The sequence below is a fragment of the Bufo bufo genome, chromosome 5 (genome assembly GCF_905171765.1).
Source record: "Bufo bufo chromosome 5, aBufBuf1.1, whole genome shotgun sequence".
NCBI lineage: Eukaryota > Metazoa > Chordata > Amphibia > Anura > Bufonidae > Bufo > Bufo bufo.
Window position 1 is genome coordinate 77,514,885 of NC_053393.1, and position 21,411 is coordinate 77,536,295.

At 48.1% G+C, this 21,411-nt stretch overlaps 1 protein-coding gene across 1 annotated transcript in view; it reads left to right on the plus strand.

Annotated features, from left to right (window-relative positions):
• The first annotated feature begins 354 nt into the window (after nucleotides 1-354).
• The window catches only part of RNF19A (ring finger protein 19A, RBR E3 ubiquitin protein ligase), a 94,243-nt gene continuing 73,186 nt past the window's right edge, over nucleotides 355-21,411 (plus strand). The window contains exon 1 of the mRNA XM_040431203.1: nucleotides 355-553. The gene's annotated coding sequence lies outside the window, so the exon portion shown is untranslated. The remainder of the gene's footprint in view (nucleotides 554-21,411) is intronic.

Below are 21,411 nucleotides of genomic sequence, written 5' to 3' on the forward strand. Positions count from 1 at the left end.
TTAGCTTTCATTTTTTTTCAAACTGCTGTGGAAAAACAGAAAGCTGAACTCGGATTGGTCGCTATGGGCAACAGGGACTGTTTTAGTTTGAGACAGTTTTGATGAAGGAGGTCCATTGTTTCTGCTCGTGTTTTTAGGAAACGTGAACCTTCCGGCACCACCAAACGCCGCGTATAGACTTCTTCTGTCTGAGCCGCACGTCACCCACAGGACATGCCAGTGACGTCACACGCATCCTGCGCGTTCCCGTGCGCCAGGAACGCGCAGCTGTTGTTCCGCAGCAAGTTTTTTTTTTTTTTTTTGCCCGGGCGGTGCGCGAGCATGACGTCACCGCGCCTCGCTGTGCGGCTTCCGCGTGCTGGCGACTGTTGGGAGCGCGCGTCCCTCCCTGCTTACTGACCCCCTCCTTCTTCTCCCCGGTTCCCTCACTTCCGCTTCACTGATGGCTCAGACGGCGGCCGCAGGGTCCGGCACTAAAGTCCGGTGATTATTTACAACGGGCCGCCCCGGTTCTGTCCGCCCGAGGAGTACTCTACGTGGACCCGTCGCTGAGGTAGGACACGGTGGAGAAGTGCAGGGTGGCGGCTGATAGGACGAGAGTCTGGTGCCAGGGCTGAGATCATGGGCAGAGAGCTGCTGCGAGAAAGGACTTGGTGAAACTGTTGGCCCGAGTGAGACTGGCACCCGGTGCCCATGGGGAGTCACAGGGACCCTTGTGAGGAAGGTGGTGCCCTGGTAGTGGGCAGCTGTACCCGACATTGGGCACATAGCAGCTGGGCTCCAGTGTGTGCCAGGAGCTGGGGGCTCAGCTTTCAGACTGGATGCCCATGGGCAGTGTCAAAGGACTAACAAGGTGCCAGGACCAGAGGCTTTTTCAGTAGCTGGGAAATGTGACTCCAAACTGTGCCCATAAAGGAAGGTGCCAGCTAGAATGGGTGACCATATAATGTGCCTGCTGTGCCACTGTCTGTACCCATGAGACTGGAGAAACTGAATTCACGCCAAGTGTGCCAGCACTCAGTCATGGTGCCAGCTGAGGGTACCCGATAACCTGTAGAATGGGTGACCATTTCATGAGCCTGCTGTGCCCATGAGACTGGAGAAGCTGAATTCACGCCAATTGCGCCAGCACTCAGTCGTGGTGCCAGCTGAGGGTACCCGATAACCTGTAGAATGGGTGGCCAATCCATATAATGTGCCTGTGTACTGGGTGCCCATATATGCCTGCTGACTGCCACAAACTGTGCCCATGAGCCTGAAAAAACTGGTAGCATGTACACTGCTGTGCCAGCTGAGCATACCCAACTGCCTGTGCAATGGGTGTCCATTTAATGTGCCTATGTACTCAGTGCCTGCTGTGCCACTGACTGCCACAAACTGTGCCAGTGAGACTGTAAAAACTGCACCCCAACTGTGCCAGCACTGAGACCTGGTGCCAGCTGAGCGTATCCGGCTGCCTGTAGAATGAGAGATCAAATAATGTTTTTGTACTGGGTGCCCATACGTGCCTGCCTGCTGTGCCACTGGCTGCTCCTTAGTGCCCACAGACTGTCAGTAAAGCTCATGTGTGGGTGAACTGATTCTTTACTTTTTGACGCTATATGCACCTCTTTATTTTCTGGCTAAACCTGACGGTTCCCATACCAGTCAGTAGGGTACGCTGGGCATCGTTGCCATCTGTTTTGTGATTGGGCAGACTGTTATGGTTATCGGGATGCAAATGTGAACGGAGCCTAAACGCATGCAGCAGATGCACCCCAGTGCAGGTTTATTTTCCCCTTTACACCTGAGTCCTTATGACTACGCTCTACTAGTATCTATTTTCCCACCCCGTTGAACACGTGCGGCTGCCACAGATGGCATTTTGTGAACCTGAAACGCGTCTGTCCTGGCTGTAATGTCTGCCGCAGACCTGGGCTGTGTCACAGCTGCCGGATACTAGACGCTTATCACATACAATAAGTGCTAGCTGCTGCCGTGCTGTTGAGGGGGCATGCTGTCTGCACGTCCATAGGGTGCATGGGGGGACAGCTCTGCTTTGTGATACCCGGGTGTACATTGGCTTGGCCACCTGTGGCTCTTCAGCTGTTGAAAAACTACAACTTCCATCATGCTCTGCCAGCCTGCAGCTGTTGGAGTGGTACAAGACACAGCTCCCCAACAGTAGTGCTCTGCAATAGAAATGCGCGGGGTTCTGCACCTGTGGCGGGTTGTCCCCGAAGCTGAGGACGTCCCTCCTGCCGCTTGATTGACAAGGTTGGACATCTCAGCCGGCTCTGTAGTGGCGCAAGTGCAGAGGTTCTGCTTCCTCAAGTGGTGCAGTGACTGCTTTGTGTCGCCACCCGGCAGTGTAGCAGTGCATGCAGAGTCGCTGCTCCAGTTGTGGAGGGGTAGATTGACAATCAAGCCACAGGGGCAGCGTCCTCAGCTTCGGGGGCACCCCATCGCAGGGGTGCAGAACTCTGCTTGGTGAGACCAATCGATTCGCTCCTCTTTAGTCTGAAGCCTTCAGCCGTGATGGAACTACAACTCCCATTATGTTCTGACACTTGCTGCAGTCCGCTGCCCTGTCCTGTACGCCAGCGTGTTTTACATAGATTAGATTTATTAATATTAAATTGCCAGTAAGATGTTTTGTTTGGTCCTATGGTTATATGTCTGGAAGATCTGGTCCTTGAGGATCTTGGGAGAGCTGGATGACAATCCCGTAGGATTTGTAATGTCGGCCATATTGAACGTACCCGAGATTGCAGAGAAACAGATGTTACTATGAGACACTTGAGGACCATGACTTCTGTTTACTGGGGATTTTGTGTCCCATTCTAGGTAGGATTGCAATAAGTTAGGGCTGTACTGGTGGGACTGGCAGGCACGGCTGTTTACCCATGGCGCAGTGATAGCTGGGGTCTGGTTGGTGACTGCGGATGTACTCCATTATTCCACAGCGGGGGTCCTGCTGGTGTTCTGCCTTAAAGGGAACCTGTCACCGGGATTTTGTGTACAGACCTGAGGACATGGGTTGCTAGATGGCCGCTAGCACATCCGCAATACCCAGTCCCCATAGCTCTGTGTGCTTTTATTGTGTAACAAAACCGATTTGATACATATGCAAATTAGGCCTCTTTCACACTACCGTATGGCTATTTCAGTATTTTGCGGTCCGTTTTTTCACGGATCCGTTGTTCCGTTTTTGTTGTTTCTGTTTCCGTTCCGTTTTTCCGTATGGCATATACAGTAACCAGTAATTACATAGAAAAAATTGGGCTGGGCATAACATTTTCAATAGATGGTTCCGCAAAAACGGAACGGATACGGAAGACATACGGATGCATTTCCGTATGTGTTCCGTTTTTTTGGCGGACCCATTGACTTGAATGGAGCCACGGAACGTGATTTGCGGGCAATAATAGGACATTCTATCTTCCAACGGAAATACGGAAACGGAATGAGTACATTCCGTTTTTTTTTGCAGAACCATTGAAATGAATGGTTCCATATACGGAACGCAAAAAACACCTGGCAAAACTGAAAAAAAAAACGGTAGTGTGAAAGAGGCCTTAACCTGAGATGAGTCCTGTACGTGAGATGAGTCAGGGACAGGACTCGACTCAGGTTAATTTGCATATGTATCAAATAGTTTTTTTTTACACAATAAAAGCACACAGAGCTATAGGGACTGGGTATTGCGGATGTGCTAGCGGCCATCTAGCAACCCATGTCCTCCGCTCTATACACAAAATCCCGGTGACAGGTTCCCTTTAAGACTATATGAGCTGTAGGCTCATATGCCGATCATTTGCCCAGGTCCCTATAGAGCGCCCATGTGACGGTCACTCCTTACACCTGAGGACCCTATTCTAGTAATTGTGGGCGTTCCAGAAGTTAGATACCAGAAGCCCTTCCATGTGCGTCCAGGTCCGTGCCGCAAAAGAAAGAGTTTATCCTATCTTTGTCCGTACCTTGCGGATCACAGACCCATTGAAGTCAGTGGGTCCATACCACGATGTGGGCTGCACGCGGCCGGTGCCCGTGTTTTACGGATGTGCAGTTTGTGGTCTGCAAAACCGACATGGCCGTCACCCATTTGTGCGAATGCACCCTAATACCGGTGTAGGAAATGTCAGTTTTAGTAAATGTAGCCAAAGCTGGATTGGTGCAGATGAGCAGAAAAGAAGCTCATGGCTGACTGGCCACCTGATTCTCCATCTCGTTTATATAGGTACATTTCTTTAAAAAAAATTACAGTTAAAATGGTCCCCCAAAAAATGGGTACCCCCAAGGGTCAACTGTAATTTGTGGGGGAGCCTGAGGGAAAGGATTTAGTTCTCCTGCATTAAATCGTGTTATTATCGTTCTCTGCACTGGGTCCCAGACTTCCCTAATAATAGGAAATGGGTTTTCTAACCAGTAAATCCCTGGTATCCTGTGCCCAGGGATGGCGGTATATCCTGTGATTTTATACTGTAAGGCTGCAGAGGCTTCAGTATTATAAGGGAGGTTCCTGTCGGGTCATTGTGCGCACCCCATTGTGTGCTTCCCTGGTAGTCGGCAGCGGTCACATCATTGTAAGAGGCCAGGAAGGAACCTGTGCGCCCGTGGGGTCAGCACATACCTAGCGTATTGTTCCCCAGGACTGTGAGGACCTGTGGCCGTCTGCGGGGAAATAAAGCGAAGAAACGTGGAATTGGGCAGTGTGTGTTCTGCTAAAAGCACCGGAAATGTTCGTTAATTACACTGGGTCCAGGTGCAAATAAATGTTGATATTTTTTATTTATTTTTTTTAGCCCAATTTTGCTTTAGTAAATGACCCCCAATTTGTTTTATGCTTGTCTGTTGCCCAGAGGTCACCGTCTGTGTGCACGCTGGAGTGATTAGGGTAATGAACGATTGTACCTCCCCAACAGAGACCTCTTTTGACCTCTGATGGGTGAATGGAGGCCTACGGCCTATATGTTTGTTGTGTACGGCAGGAGTTTTTCCTGGGGTATGTGCCAGATGTAGGGCTCAGACTCAGTTTGCATAGAGCCCTTGAAAAATACGGCTGCAGTTTTCCTGAAGCGGCACAGCTCTCGTGGACCATGTCCGGTATTGCAGGTCGATGGCATTCACTTGCGCAGACAAGCAATACCAGGCACAGCCCGTGTGCAAGAGTGGCGCAGTTTCTGAAAAAAGCGTATAAAGAGTCAGGGCCTTGCATCAAGAGCTTGCAATCTCTAGCCTGGAGATTGATGGTGAATTGCTACAGGAAATTATCCAACTGCTAGGGTGGGATCAAGAGGGACCCCCTCCACCTATGAAGGAGTAGCACTTACATTCGTAGGGAGATTTATCAAAGCTGGTGTAAAGCAGAAACGGCTTAGTTGCCCATGGCAACCAATCAGATTCCACCTTTTGATTTTTCAGCCTTCCTTTGGAAAATTAAAGGTGGACTCTGGTTGCTAAGGGCAGTTTTGATAAATCTCCCCCAATGAGTTCTACCTTTCCATCTGAATCGAGGCAGAACTCGATGGACGCGTATTTTGTAGTTTTACGGCTAATTTTGAATCATTATTTTAAGGGTGGCTGTTATGTATGACTATAGAAATAATCAGGCCTTGCCGTTATCTGGGTGTATGGTGAAGGGCCCATTTAAAGGGGCCAAGGATGGGGAATGACGAAAAATCTGCTTTTATTTGTCACCAAAAATGTTTGCAGCACACTGACTCCTGTCCTCTGTGCGAGCTCAGATTGGGGGTCAATCCCAAGACCACATGAACACAGCGTTATATTTTATGCACATTTTTCAGATAGAGTTTCGTGCAAGTATTACTATATGCTGCCTGTGGGTTTTGTTGCTTATTTGCTCCAGATTTTACTCTTTGCAACGTGTGAAAATCAGCGGAAATCTGTGCGTCAGATCTGCGTGTGAGGTGTAAGGCTACTTTCACACTGGCGTTTTGGCTTTCTGTTTGTGAGATCCGTTCAGGGCTCTCACACGCGGTCCAAAACGGATCAGTTTTGCCCTAATGCATTCTAAATGGAAAAGGATCCGCTCAGAATGCATCAGTTTGTCTCCGTTCCGTCTCCATTCCGCCCGTCTGATGAAACTGAGCCAAACGGATCCGTTCTGACACACAATGTAAGTCAATGGGGACGGATCCGTTTTCTATGACACAATCTGGGACAATAGAAAACGGATCCGTCCTCCCTTGACTTTCAATGGTGTTCAAGACGGATCCTTCTTGGCTATGTTACAGATAATACAAACGGATCCGTTCTGAACGGATGCAGACGATTGTATTATCTGAACGGATCCGTCCATGACGGATCTGCACAAAACGCTAGTGTGAAAGTAGCCTTATCTGTGCATACGGCCTGATGTGTCCAGTAAGGATTTGGTATAATGATGATACATACAAGGGAAGGAGGAGTGTTAGTGACTGACTCACCCCTGACATTTTTTGGATTTTTACAATCCTGCACCATACTTTAGTCTTGTGCGGCTGCTTCTTGTGTGATCCCTTCCTCTGATGAGAGACACTCCTAGGGCTGTGGATCCGTGGGTGGAAGCTCGGCGTGCTGACGTGTGGAGAAATCTCCTAATCTGGCCTGCTCACGCCTGTCACGACTCTGCAGCTGTGGGGGTCTGTTATCGCTGCGGTGTAACGAGCTGGTTTTGCTTTCATTTTCCGAGTATGGTTTGGGGTTTGTGTAGAGCTGGCATTACCCCCTGGGTCTATAGCTTCCAGGTTGATGTCACTGCTGTGGCTTGCTATAGTGCAGGGATCAGCAACCTTCGGCACTCCAGCTGTTGTGAAACTACAATTCCCAGCATGCTCCATTCATTTCTATGTAGGTTCTTAGAAGAGCAGAGCAAGTATGCATGCTGGGAGTTGTAGTTTCACAACAGCTGGAGTGCCGGAGGTTGCCTACCCCTGCTATAGTAGATGCCATATTAGACTATTCAGCTGTGAAGCCTTGTCTACAGATAGACGTCCCGATTAGTGTTGAGCGAACTTGTGTTTTAAGTTCGGCGTCTAAAGTTCGGGTTATTGAAGTATCCCGTTATGGATTCTAAATTCAGTTATGGTCCGTGGTAGCGGAATCCATAACGGGATACTTCAATAACCCGAACTTTAGACGCCGAACTTAAAACACAAGTTCGCTCAACACTAGTCCCGATATCAGCTAAAGGAGCCTGTTTTCTAGTCGCCTTGTACTATTACCATTATTTCTATCACCTTCCCATTCAGCCATTGCTGCATCCTGAGACGTCTATATAGCGGACATCTGATCTGAAGGAAACAAGATGCGTGCTCTCTAAGGCCTCATGCACACAACCGTATCCGTTTTGTGTCCGCAAACCACTGATCCACAAAATACAGATGCCATCTGTGTCGCTGCCGCATTTTTTGCGGACCCGTTGACTTCAGTCGGTCCGCGGTCTGCAATTTACCGTAGCAGGTGTACAGAGGTTCGGAGTCAGGACCCCTGGTAAAGAATCGGTCCTGTAAATGGTTGTAATTAGAACAGCCATTGCAGTGCAGCCTGTGACAACCAGTCATGTGACCCATACGGTCTTTACGTTTTTATGAGGCCAGATAGTAGCGGTGTGTAGTGCGGCAGTCCCCCGGCTCTGTCTGGCGCCCAGTGTGAGCCCTGCCTTTTCAATGGCAAAATTTCATTCTGGAGAAATACTTTTGCAGTATTAGTACTAGTAATCCGATCACTAGAGATCGCGGCGTACTTGATTTTAACTCTTTATGCTGCCACCGGGGTACTCTGTTTAGTCGCCGTCATTAGTCTGCCCCCTCAAATGCTTTTCCGCTGTGCAGCGGTCAACAAAGCCATTGATTTTCCTCTCCAGCTCTGCAGGAAAGAACGTGCGTCTATGTTTCCAAATTCCTGCTGATGTCATGGACTATATAATATGCGTATTTAACTGCCACAGAGAAGCCTTCCCCAACTGCATGTCAGTGTTAGCCCCCGGTCACATTTCCATTTTTCACGGACGTGTGCTTTCCCTATTTTCTCCCCATTGATTTTTAAATGGGTTTGTTCATACATCAGTGGTTTTTCACTGACCGTGGGACAGTGGACTCAGAGACATGCGTCGCTCTGGCCCGTGATGCAGGCCAGATGTGCCCATTGAAGTCTATGGTTCCTTGAAAAACCACTGACACCACACAGTTTGGCATTCGTGTTTTGTCAGCGGCTTTTCATGGACCATTGGTAGGAGACGCTCTGGAGATACATTTTCAGCTGAGCAAGTGTCCGTGGAATACAGATGACACACAGAGGGTGAAAAACGGATACAACCAAATACGGATTCTTCATGGACATCTTCGCATTTTCCACGGACATCAATCAGGCACGGAAATGTGAACAAGGTCTTGAGACGCTTTCATACAGTCTGTGCTTGGTCAGTGATTGGGAGCCAAAACCATGTGCAGGTCCAAATCGCAGACGAGGAGCAGATCTGTTAGATATTCGATAACTGTTGGACAGATCCGTATTTAATATATAGGCATGTATGTAATCTCGACAGGGGAAAAAGGAATAAGCTGCTGGGAGCAGATTCTCGGATGGACTGAGATGGAACATGCCTAATTCTTATTCCCTCAGCAGCCAATGCGTGGCAGCAGCAGTCATGTGCTGTACCATTATGTATCTGCCGGTGGCTTCTGATCACTTTAAGGGATGGCCAAGAACTTTGTTTTTGTCTTTGTTTACAGCTGCTATGAAATTCTAGGGTATTTTCCAGGGTGTTGTCCTTAACCCTACCCTGCTGGCCGAAACTGATCTAATGAAAGACGAGAAGCAGAGCTTTCATATGAACTTAACACCGGCCCCTTGACCTGAGAACGTTTCCCTTTCCCCATTCCTTATTTTGCTACTGTGAACTGTAAGGGGCCGGATGTCATTTTCTGTTCAAGTTTAAAAAAAAGTATTGTTAGTTTTCCGCAAAGCGAAATGGAGACTGAACTGATGCATTCTGAGCGGATCCTTTTCCATTCAGAATGCAAACTGATCCGTTTTGGACCGCTTGTGAGAGTTCTGAGCGGATCTCACAAACGGAAAGCCGAAACGCCAGTGTGAAAGTAGCCTTAGCTATATATTCCTTACTCACTGGTGAGGGTTCGATTATGAGGACCCTCAGAATGGCTGAACAGCAGCGCAAATTTTTCCCTGTGCCCTGGCATTCCTGGCTACACGCTGTGGAGGTCGGTCTTGGTCCCTTGGATCTCAGGATCAGTGGTGGTCCTTGGGGTCCAAGCCACTCTGATCATAATGTTATGGCATATTGGAAAGCTAGCATAACATTAGAAAATAGGAATACCCTTTTAATAGACCGGGTGATGTTCAGGACTCTCCTATTTCAAGCAGACCATAGAGCACACTTGGGCCCCATTCACACGTCCGCAATTTCGTTCCGCATTTTGCAGAACGGAATTGCGGACCCATTCATTTCTATGGGGCAGCATGATGTGCTGCATGGATACGGAATTGCGGATCCGCACTTCCGGGTCAGCAATTCCATTCCCGAAAAAAATAGAATATGCCTATTCTTGTCCGCAATTGCGGACAAGAATAGGACATGCTCTATTAGTGATGTGCGGTCCACAGAATGCGGGACGCACATTGCCGGTGTCCGTGTTTTGCGGATCTGCAAAACACGTTACGGACGTGTGAATGGAGCCCTTAGGCTACCTGCCGACGTTGCAGATTGCCTCCATTTTTTTTTTCTGCACGGATTTTTGTTCGCAAAAACCACAGCGTAATACAGTACCTTCAAAGTGTGTCTTAGACAAATTAGACGTGCACTTCGGTAACAGATTTTGAAATCCGCAGCTCGTCAATTCTTTGTGCGATTTTGCACCTTCTGTAGAGTGTTTTTTTTCCCCATAGACTTCAATGGAGGTGTTAACATCAATGGAAATTCCGCACCAAAACACCCAATAAAAATGCACCAAGACTGCAATAAATATACCGATTAATGTGTGCTTTGGGTGGACCGGTACCCTAAGCGCATTCCTAGAGGACCCGACTAAGGCTACTTTCACACCTACAGCGTGAATTCCAGCAGAGAACAATCTGTCGCAGTTCTCCGGATGCGGCACTGCAGGATGCAAACGGAATGCCCGCCGTCTCCATTAAGAATAACGGGTGCGGCAGCACTCCGGCAAAAATGCTGAGAATCGGCTGGACACCAACCGCTGCATGTTGCCGATTCCCGGCTGGATTGTAGTGCTGCCGGTGGGAAAGGGTACGTTCACAGTGGCGTTTTTAAATCTGGCAGGTTCTTCCAGTAGCCTGTTCCAGCTTAATTGCTGCGTGCAGTAATATTTGTCTAAAAGTCTGCATTTATGCTGGAAAGCGACTGGATCACCGCCAGATCTTATTACAGTCAATGGCGATCCAGTGCTGGATCCGGTAGCCTCCGGATGCAGATACCGGAGATGCGAGCGAGCCCTCAGCCATGCATCATGCAGAAGGTCTGTTGATAGGGACTGTGTGGGTCTTCATTTCCCCTGTGGGGGTGAAGCCTTGTGTATTGAATGCATAGACACCTGATGGCGGTGGTAACTGCAGTGGACCCCTAATGGAATAGAAAGACCTTGTCCAGAGCCCCGATTCCTGGAAGAAGGCTGTTTGATTCCTCAGTAATATGAAGCCTCAGGTTCCAGCCTGATAACTGTGATACCTCCAGCGGGGATACTGCACGTGGTACGTTGCTACGTGGGAATTAGACTTTAAAGATCAGCAGGGGCTGACGAGGCACAAAATCAACATTTCAGCCCTGGTAACAGCCGTGTTATTCAGCTGCCTTTGTTCTGCTTCCTCTATGGGATGAGCGGGTGGGAGAGAGAAATGTGTCCTAGGACCAGGGTCGGGACGATGACTATTCAGAAATGTCAGGAAGAAGTTGTCACTGTTACTAGGGATTACAGGGCGCAGATGGATTGGGTGATTTAATCCAGAGAATTAAAAACCATTTGGTAGATGTACGTTTTGTGGTGACACACTGACCTGTCTCTGAGGAAGACCACTTCTGTTGATGGGCAGATTTAGGCAGAGAGGACCGGCTCACGTGCCGGGAGGTTAAAGTGTTCCCATAGTTTTACCAAACTTCTGACTTATTATGGATTCATAGAAAGCCTAGGGCAGTGATGGTGAACCTTTTAGAGACAGAGTGCCCAAACTGAAACCCGAAACTCCTTTTTATTTATCGCAAAGTGCCAATACCTCAATTTACCTGAATACTACAGCCCCACATAGTATATCTTCCATGTACTCTATCATTTAGCTATAATAGCCTGCTACATTCAGTGCGCTGCCTGTGCTGTTGTTCACAGTGCGCCCTGCGCTGATGAATGGCAGGAAAAGTCTAAGGCATATTGGTACACCATAGACTTTTTCCAGGGTGCGGGTGCCCACAGAGAGGGCTCTGAGTACCGCCTCTGGCACCCATGCCATAGGTTCGCCATCACTGGCCTAGGGTCACTGTCCTTGAGAATCGGGAAGGGCCCCTCAAACGAGAGGGCACATCTCAGCACTTTCACCCCCCTCTTGTATTAGCAATTGATGGCGGTCTCAGTTAAAAGGGTTGTCCAGCTTCAGAAAGAAACCAGATGACACATGGGATAATTCTGTAAAAACAGAACTGCGCAGTACTTACCTGACAAATCTTGCGCAGCACTGCAGTTCTCCTGGTCAGGGCAGAAGAAGAATAAGAAAAATAGGGAGGCGAGGCGCGTCCTCACTGTTCAGTACTGCTGTGTGATTTAAAGGGGTTTTCCATCTCAAACAATGGGGGCATATCACTAGGACGGACGGAGCGGGGAAATGAACAGAGGCACAGATCGAAAGCCCATGGAAGCACTACAGAGTGTTTCCAGAGGTTTTCTGTCCATGCCTCTGCACCGCTAAAAAGTCATGCATGCACTACTCTTTTGTGGTGCGGACCCCCATTCAAGTGACTGGGTCCTCGTCCGCAGATGGCGGGCACAATTTATGGTCTGCAGCACAGGGATGGCCGGCGCACAGTCGCGTGCATGAGACCTAATGGTGAAGAAGGGTTTTCAACAGCAACTCACTGCGCAAAGACAACTCCATAAAACGGTACAAAATGCAAAAATAATCAGAATCACTTTCCCTACACATTTAAGAAAAAATAATAATTTAAATGACAGTTACATTTTAGAATACCCCTTTAAAGTGTGTTTTCCTCCTGTTTCTCAACCCCCCCCCCCCCCCCCCTTGTTGAGACTAACGTCTTTTGCATAGAAAGTTATTAAAATTTGCCTACCAGGCAAGCGCTGCGCTCCCGATCAAATAATATACTCTTGCCGCTTTCTGGATGATGTGCCGTACATTGTGCATGTGATCCTGGCCCGATTATAACCCACAATGTGAGTGTCGGTCATCACCGCGCCATGCAATTGAATAAATCTCGCTAGTGCTGCAGAGCATACAGTGCCATCCCTGCCGGTTGCGCCTGCACAGTTGGGCAGCCTCGGGTGCTGACCTGCATGACGCCAGGAGCATATCATTTGACCGGCGTCACAGCGCAGGCCCATTTAGCAACTAAGTATCAGTCCAGAATATATTGGTCTAAAGAAGGGGAAAGGGACATGAAATAAAGAAATGAATCTTGGAATACCCCTTTAAGCCCCCTCCCTTCGCATAGTAGATTCAACACTAGGTGGAATCACCCAGCAACTGATTACATTTGGGCGAGTAGTCAAAACCTGGTTGCTAGGACTGATGGTTTTTCCATGGCGGTGGGGTTTGTACTAAACTGCATTAACTACTTCAGGCCTTTGTCCAAGATTTTCAGGAGCCTGAGTAAGAGCAGGAAATAATACAGCGTTCAGGAGAAATCATTAAGGTCTCTCCCAGTCTTCAGCGTCACTGCCCCAGAGGAACCCATCGACCTTGGAGCCTAAACGTCACCTCACTAGCTTCAGCGGTCACGTGACCTACATCCAGGCGTCACTGATGAGGCCAATGATTGGCAGCAGCGGTCATGTGACTGATGTGCATGACAGGAGAAGGGATCCCAGGCAGCGGTGATTTAAAGGGTTATTGTTTTTCTTTATGCCGTACCATTTCCTGCTCTTACTCACGTTTCTGAAAATCCTAAACATCCCCTTTTAAAGAAATTGTTCTCTAAAGTGTCCCCGGAACTGCTTCTGTGGAGAACCACATTGTAGTTCCAGATAGAAGTACTGTAGACGGCATCATTTACGTGCGTCGGACCCCTGTTGTAGTCAGCGGAAGCGGATCTTTCATACATGGAGCTGGACAGAAATAGAGGAAGCTGTGAGGACCACGTGAAGCCCTCGGTTGCCCCTCGTCATGTAGGGTATAGTGGTGTGACGTAAAGCCGGTCGGATGCACTGCTTTCCTCGTCTTTTTGGTCCATGTGACGTGACCACTTGTTTGCTGCCCTGAACGTCTCCATGGCCCTGTTGCGCTTGTCTGTTTAGAGCGTTGGGTGGAAGTTTCCGTCTGTCCAGCTGGCCAACATTTTACTTGGCAGGTTCCAGTGAAACCTGCACCGGCGTTTGCATTGTGTTTCATTTGAATGTCTTGCTTGTATTATGATGTGGTCGTTTAGATATCCATGACCTCATTTGTATAAAACCCTTGGAAAGAGGAAAATGAGCGTTCGCTGGCAGAATATCGGAGTGCAGCCACTGAGAGGACGCGGTGACATTCAACCATAATAAGTAGGTAGTGGTGGGTGACTTGGGTAGATTTGGGGTGCAAATAGTTAAACCCCTTCAGTATTCACAAAAACTGAGTCTATTTGGGTTTATCTGGTCAAATGCAATCTAAGATATCCATCATCATCATCATCATTGAAGCCCTTAAAGTTGTTGTGCTGGGGCATCTCTTCTGTGCTGAACTCTTGGGTAAGTTGTAATATTAGGGTCCATTCACACGTCCGTAGTGTGTTGCGGACCCGCAAATTGCGTACAAGCAAAACACACCAGACCGGCACCCGCTATAGAAATGCCTATTCTTGTCCGCAGCTGCGGACAAGAATAGGACATGTTCTATCTTTTGCGGAGCTGCGGACTAGAAGTTCAGGGCCGCGCTCTGCTGAAGCGGAGAGCACATAGTGTGCTCTCTGCTTCACGTCCGGCCCCATAGAGAATGAATGGGTCTGCTCCGCACCTGTTCCGCAAAATTGCGGAACAGGTGCGGACCCTTTTGCAGATGTGTGAATTGGGCCTTAGAATAATTGATACCATACCATTTCATTTACGCACCTGTCTGAGACTTGGACGTGCCGCCATACAATGCTCCGCTGGGTCTGGTATAGGTGGTATCTGCTAGACGCAGTGCTGGAGGTTTGAAGGTTGAGTAGGATGGCTGTGTCCACAGTATAGGTGAGAGATGTATGGTCACTGGGCCCTTCACCGATAATGAGAGAGGGTGTCCAGTCACTGTGTTAACGAAGTAATAGTCCGCATGTGTGGCCACCACGTGGCAGTCCAGTAGACAGTGAATGGAGCTGTGATCACACATGCGCTCCACCCCTTCATGCCCATGGTGACTTGGGGCTACCTACTCTCTTGACCTCTGGGTTTCCAACGGTTGGTCCCTCCAGGTATCATGCAGTTTAATTCCTCTTCTGTGGATCGGCGATAACTGTTCATTGGCCAACTCCTTCAGGCTAAATTACTGGACACATCATGAAATACATGGCTGAGGGTACGTTCCTGAGCGCTGAAGAGGACATTTACCTTTGATATGGTTGCTGATTAGAAGTGTAAAGCTATTACAGTGACTGCCATCTGGATGTGGTCCTTGGTCTTACAGTTCATGGTCCATGTGTCGTATGGCTTCTCCCAGAAAGCACAGGTCCGTTTAGCAGGCGCATGGTCAGGCCTTCTCTGTCATGTCAGGAGCATCAGAACAAAGGCCTACATGCTAATGCTTTTACTTGGAGATGAGTGAAGAATGTAGGTTCCCTTTTATACCTGCTATTCTTAAAGAGAAGAACCTACAACTGGACACGTGAGACGCGAGGACCCCAGTGTTTTTGTTATAAGAAAATTAGTGTTTCTTGTCGTATATTATTTCCCCCCCCCCCCTTTCAGTAAATTCCTCATTTATGCATTTTGCGTCCTCCCTGTAAGTGAAGGAGAGTCTACATGTATTTGAGTCACTGGAGGGATTAATCACGGAAGAATTTCTATTACGAGCTTACAGTCTCTTGATTCACCGAAAAGAGCCTTCTCAAGCCACGTCTCAGCCTGTACAGGATTATGCCCCATGTCTCATAACAATCTCCATGGAAAAAAAGTGGCCGTACTCCTGAGAGCTCCAGATTGCTGGGCCTCCTCACAAAGTACCTTTCTGCTGTGGAAACATAGGCCCTCATTTATTTTATCAAACCCTCTTCATTATTTTCTCCCACAAGTGGTAATTGTGCGACATCTCACAGCAGCACTACACAGAGCCAGACCTTCTTCACGCCAGCGATACAGATTGTGCAAGGATCAGTTCAGGAAAAAACGGATGGTCTTGCATGCACAAGTTGAATCTTTTTTCTGCGATTGCATTCAGCATCTACGTTTTTCCCGTACAGATTGTATCCAGATTGCATGAGTTTTTTTTTTTTTTTTTTACATGCATGAATAAAAAATGAAGAATAACGATCTACTTCTCCTATCAACCATCCGTGAAAAACATGTTGCGTCCGGATGCCTTACGTTTTTCACACAAGCCCCATACACTTCTACGGGGCCAGAGCTGAGTGAAAAACGCACAGTACAGACCATGCTGCGATTATTTTAATTTTTCCCCCTGAACGTTACGATGATGCGCGAAAAGCTCCGCTCATGTACACAGACCCATGGAAATGAATGGGTCAGGATCACTTCACGCATCGCATCCAGATGAAAACTCGCTGGTGTGAAAGAGGCCTTAGGCCTGTTGCACGTGACCGTGTTTTTATTCCATATCTGAGCTGCACCCATTCAATTCTGTGGGGCAGCAGAAGATGCAGACGGCATACCGCGTACTGTCCTCATCCGTATGTCCGTTTTATGGCTCTGCAAAAAAGGTAGAACATGTCCTGTTCTTGTCCGTATTGTGGACTAGAATAGGCATTTTCTGCGGAACAGGAAAGTGCGGGGCCTACGCGGCCGGTATCTGTGTTTTGCGAAGTGCAAAACTGATATGGTCATCTGTATAGGGCCTAAGACCGTCATCGAAAACGCTGGTCCTGATGAATTTGGACATTTCCTTTCTGTTTTATAATGGTCTGTAATAAGTTGGTTGCAGGTTGTCCCGACGCTGGCAGCCTTCTATAAATTGTTGCATCATTTCTATTTAAAGGGGTATTCCCATCACAGACAATGGGGCCATATAGCTAGGATATGACCCTACTGTCTGATAGTTGCAGGTCCCACCTCTGGCACCTGTACCTACACCGAGAACCAAGTGGGGAAAAGGTGGCGGCGGGCACACTGCATAAGCGCGGTGCGCTCCCATTCACAGTGGCCGGGCCTCAGGTCCTCCAGCCACCCCTCTCCCTGCTCCGTTCTTGATATGCCCCCACTGTCTGCGATGGGAATACCCCTTCAATTTAAAAGGGTATCACAGGATTTTAATAGTGATGGCCAGTGATAGCTTTCCTGAGGATAGGCCACTAATAATAAAATCCTGGAATACCCCTTAATTCAACTTGGGACCGTTCACCTCACATTGTCGCTCGCTGAGCTATTAAGACGTATCCCACCGGAGGAAGGCTCATAGGGTGGCTACCGTGTGATGTGACCGGTGCCTTAGCGTAGGCAGCCAGCTAATTGTGGTACCAGGAGCCGAGGGCTGGCAGCCAGTTACTAGTCTTTCTCCTGAATTTTGGATAAATCAATATGATCTTGACTTCAGGCCTGTCTTGCATTATAAGGCAGTGTCCTTGTCGTCTTGGCTGACAGCTCTTATTTACGATGATGCATCCAGGACATCTTGCAGAGCTTCATGTAGGATCAGGCGGAGCAGTTCCCACCAGACAGTGGAGTCAATGTCCCGCGTCTGCTCCCAGCCCTGCGGCCCTGACTCATAGCTGTCAGCTGCTTCCCCCTCAGTCATGGCCGTGTGCTCCATTTAATGTCTCTGGGTGTGGCGGCCGCTTGCAAAGTGAAACTATCGGTTTCCTTTTCTTGGATACTGACTACGTTGTTGCATTAAAAGAATTTTGAAAGTCGGCCGGATAATCCAGTCTTACGTTCTCTGCAACCCCTCCCTGTCAAATCCATCTGTGGCCTCTGCGTTCCACAGCATGTTATACATTGCACACTGGTTCCCCTGGAATTGTTGACCCTGGGGACTTTTACCTTCCAAGTTTTAGGGGTTGTACAGGGTTAAAGAAATGCCCAAGATGTAAAAGAAAAAAAAGAAAAAAGTCTCAATCTTTGTGCCTTTTAGAAGCTTTCAGCGTCCTCCGCAGCTGCTGTTTGGATCCCATCTCGCCTCTTTGCACGTGAGCCGCCTTAGTGATCATAGACCCTGGAGATGTTACTGAGGCAGATCATGGCCGGCTGGCCTCTTTATGGAGTTGGGGTGGAGGACCCAAAAGGCGGCAACTGGGGTATGGTGAAGAATTGTAAGTATATTAAAGAGGTTGTTCACTTCCGGTTCGCTGCTGCTGTCCATGGTCTTTGCCATAGACATCAGCAGCGGACAGGAAAAGAGAAGGGAGACAGCACTTGTGCCCTGCGCGCTACGTCTCCTCATACAGCTGATCGTCGGGTGTCAGACCCCTGACGATCTGATATTGATGACCTATTCGGAGTATAGGTCATCAGTAGTAAAACCCCGGACAACCCCATTTTCCTATAGTGTACAAGCATGGCCACCGCTGATGGCGGCCCTTGTATCATGGCCCACTCACAGAACAGGTTTGGCATGAATGTATTTTTCAGCTGATAAAGTTCAGGGACCTGTGATCTAGTCCGTTATGCCACCATTGCTTGTAGGTTGTGTTCTCGGAGCTGTTTTTGTCTGTGGTTTGCACAGCGTAGGAATACTCTTAGGCAGGACCTCGTCTACTCCATCCCTTGAGATGTGAAGCTTCTTCCTCCTCTGCTCAACCACAAAGCCTGTTGTTTGTTTTAGCCAATATCAGCCATAGCACAGGCTCCAGTACACCGAGGCTGACTTTTCACACAGAGCTTTTATTCTCAAAAAGCCCACTATGAAATGGCTTCTGAAGCAGTGATGGTCAATTCGCAGTTTTCGCCAGCGAACACATGCGGGCTGCCATCTTTAGTAAGGTAGACTCACCCGTCCGGCGATGCACAGGTAAGCCCTTACCGGTGCCTGTGCCGCGAGCCGGTCTGAAATCAAATGCGGTCAACGGGAGCAGGCAGTTCCGAGAACAGCCTGATGAAGGCCCCCGACGGCTGTTCTCTGAACTGCCTGCTCCCGGTGACTGCATTTGATTTCAGACCGGCACAGGCAAGGGCTTACCTGTGCATCGCCGGACGGGTGAGTCTACCTTACTAAAGATGGCAGCCCGCATGTGTTCGCTGGTTAAAACTGCGAACTGACCATCACTGATCTGAAGGTTTCAGTGATGTCAGGATAGGCAATCAAAGTCTGATTGAGGAGGGTCCTGCACCCTGCACCCCCTCCTAACAGCTGTTTGCAGTACTCCGACATCAGTTGTTTTTCTACAGGAAGCTATATAACCCCTTCCTTCCTCCCCCAAATGTCACTTCCTCTGTAGATCAATATGAAAAAAACTGTGATTAATAAAAAGATAATGAAAAAACACCATAAACAGATATTGCCACTTTATTTTTTGTTTTTTCAAGCCATGGTTGTCTATGGGGCAAAAAAATGTTAGAAACTGAGGCAGAAAAGACACTCGGAGCGTTCTGTGATTTACAAAAAAAAAAGCCATCGATGTAACTCAAGTGAAGAAAAAGGCCACAAAACAAAATTACCCTTGTGCTGTATACTGTGTTTAATCATTCTCACAGACTTGCAGCAAACATCTGGAGGGGTCATTTACATTTTTTTTTGCATGGGGAAAAAAAGCCACCAAAATGCAACAAAAAATTCTATGTTCCTGAAATGCACCAAAAAGACTGTCACACCACCTTAAAGCCTTTATAGGGTCACTGAGTTTTCACAACACTCTGATGTGTCATAAGTTTTGGTCCTTGGCCGTCTGGGTGCTGAGACCACCACCAATCACTAGAATGAGGAGAGAGGAGCGCTCACATATTGCGCGCTCTCCATTGACTTTCTATTGAGTCCACCTCGCTTCCTCTTCTGCCCTGAGGAGAGAACGAGATATGTGAACTCGTCTCCTCCCTTGTTCTACAGATGGGAGGGGGTCTCAGCCTTCAGACCTCCACAGATCAAAACCTTTTGATGTCTCTCTCTCTAGTTTTTATAAAAACTCAGTGACCCTTTCAGAAACTGGTGCACTCTTCCCCGCCCTCAGCCTGGCACCTGGATCACTGGTCTTCTGACAAATGCGGAGTAGGACTGCCCGGTCTCCCTTCCCAAGTTTGGCTTCATGCTCTGTGTGGAGCTCTAGATATCAAAATGGTTTTTAGATAGCCGAATAGTAGAACCTCCCGCCCTGACATTCTTGTGGCTGGCCATAAAACCGTCCGTGTCTTATTCCCAAAACCAGAACACAAGGTCAGTTTAAACAAAAACCTGTGAAGCAGAACAGCTTCACACAGACAGGAAGTGCCCCCCCCCTCATAAATCCATCCTGGCTTATGAGTTTCCTCAAACCCTCCTAGGCCTGGTGGAGCCGTTCAAAAGGTCAGGCTGAGGATATCTTCACCTGCAGAAGGGGTCATGTCAAAGAACCCATACAGATGAACATTCATCAATGCTGAATATTTCATATTTTGGCTGTGTGCCCTCTCAGGGTGGGCTCAGGCCATTTACCGGCATTACCTGTGTTAGGCTCCAAAATGTATTCTGTTCTGTTCTCATACCGAGATGCAGAGCAAGACGGATCCGTTATGACCCACAATGCAAGTCAATGGGCATGGTTTTATCTGCCACGATAGAAAACGGATCCGTCCCCCATTGACTTTCAGTGGCGTTCATAACGGATCCGTCTTGGGTATGTTACAGATAATACAACCGGATGCGTTCATAACGGATGCAGCTGTTTGTATCATCAGTAATGGAAGCGTTTTTGCTGAACCCTGCCGGATCCAGTAAAAGCGCTAGTGTGAAAGTAGCCTTACCGTCACCTCGATCAGGGCTCTGTGAGGCCGGGTCCACATCGCCATTTATTTTTCGGTTCTTCTGATCCGTCAGAACAGAAAAATAAACAAAAAAGCTGATCCTTTATTTTAAGCGTCCGTTATGCTCAATTATGCACATTTGGCATCCGTTTTAGCCGTTTCGGTCAGATCTGTTAATTTAGATGGAAAAAAAAGTCCTGCCTTCATGAATCTTAGGTAGAAATGGCTAAAACGGATGCCAAATGTGCATAACCGAGCATAACGGATGCTTAAGATACAGAATCGGTTTGTTTATTTTTCTGTTCTTGTGAAGAACGGAAAAATAAGTGATGATGTGAACCGGGCCTAAGATGCAGTGATGAAGGAGCTCATCAAGCCCTGCCTCTAACCCTCCATGTTTGATGTGCCGATTGGATGAAGGACAGATTTTGAATCAAATTCTTTGTTAGGACTGTTTAAGAAGAGCGTGTCCAGTGCGGAAATGACGCTCCGTGTGTGAGAATGATACTCCGTGTCTCTGCGTGACCTTTCTCCTACAGCATTACACTGTGTATTATTGTACTGCGGTGGCAGCACAAAACGCACGGTGTCCTAGCAACCAATGACGCCGTGCGCTCCGGCACTAAGCAGGATGTCAGTTCCGTATCTCACGGACCGTGTCCTTAGGCTAGGTCTACACAACGACATGTGTCGTGCGACAGATGGGGCACAACTGCACTGCAACATTTGTCGCACCAATGTCGCACGACAATTTTTTATAATGATAGTCTATGGTGTCTATGGCGACGCGACAGTCGCAGAAAAATCCATCTTGAATGGACTTTTTGCAACTGTTGCGTTGCAGCACGTCGCAGTCATTATAAAAATTGTCGCGCGACATTGGTGCGACAAAATGTCATTGTGTAGACCTAGCCCTATACTGGCATAATGCTGTCCGTAAAATTTAGTAGATACGGGTCATGCAGAGATCAGTATAATGGCTTGTGTTTCTGTGAAAAGAGCAGTGTCCATAACGGAGGATCGCGCTCCCTCATACAGTGTTATTTCCACACTGGACACTCTCGTCTGAAAGAGCCCTTAAAGAGAACCTGTCACCGGTATTTTGGGTATAAACCTGAGGACATGGGCTGCTAAATGGCCGCTAGCACATCTGCAATACCCAGTCCCCATAGCTCTGTGTGCT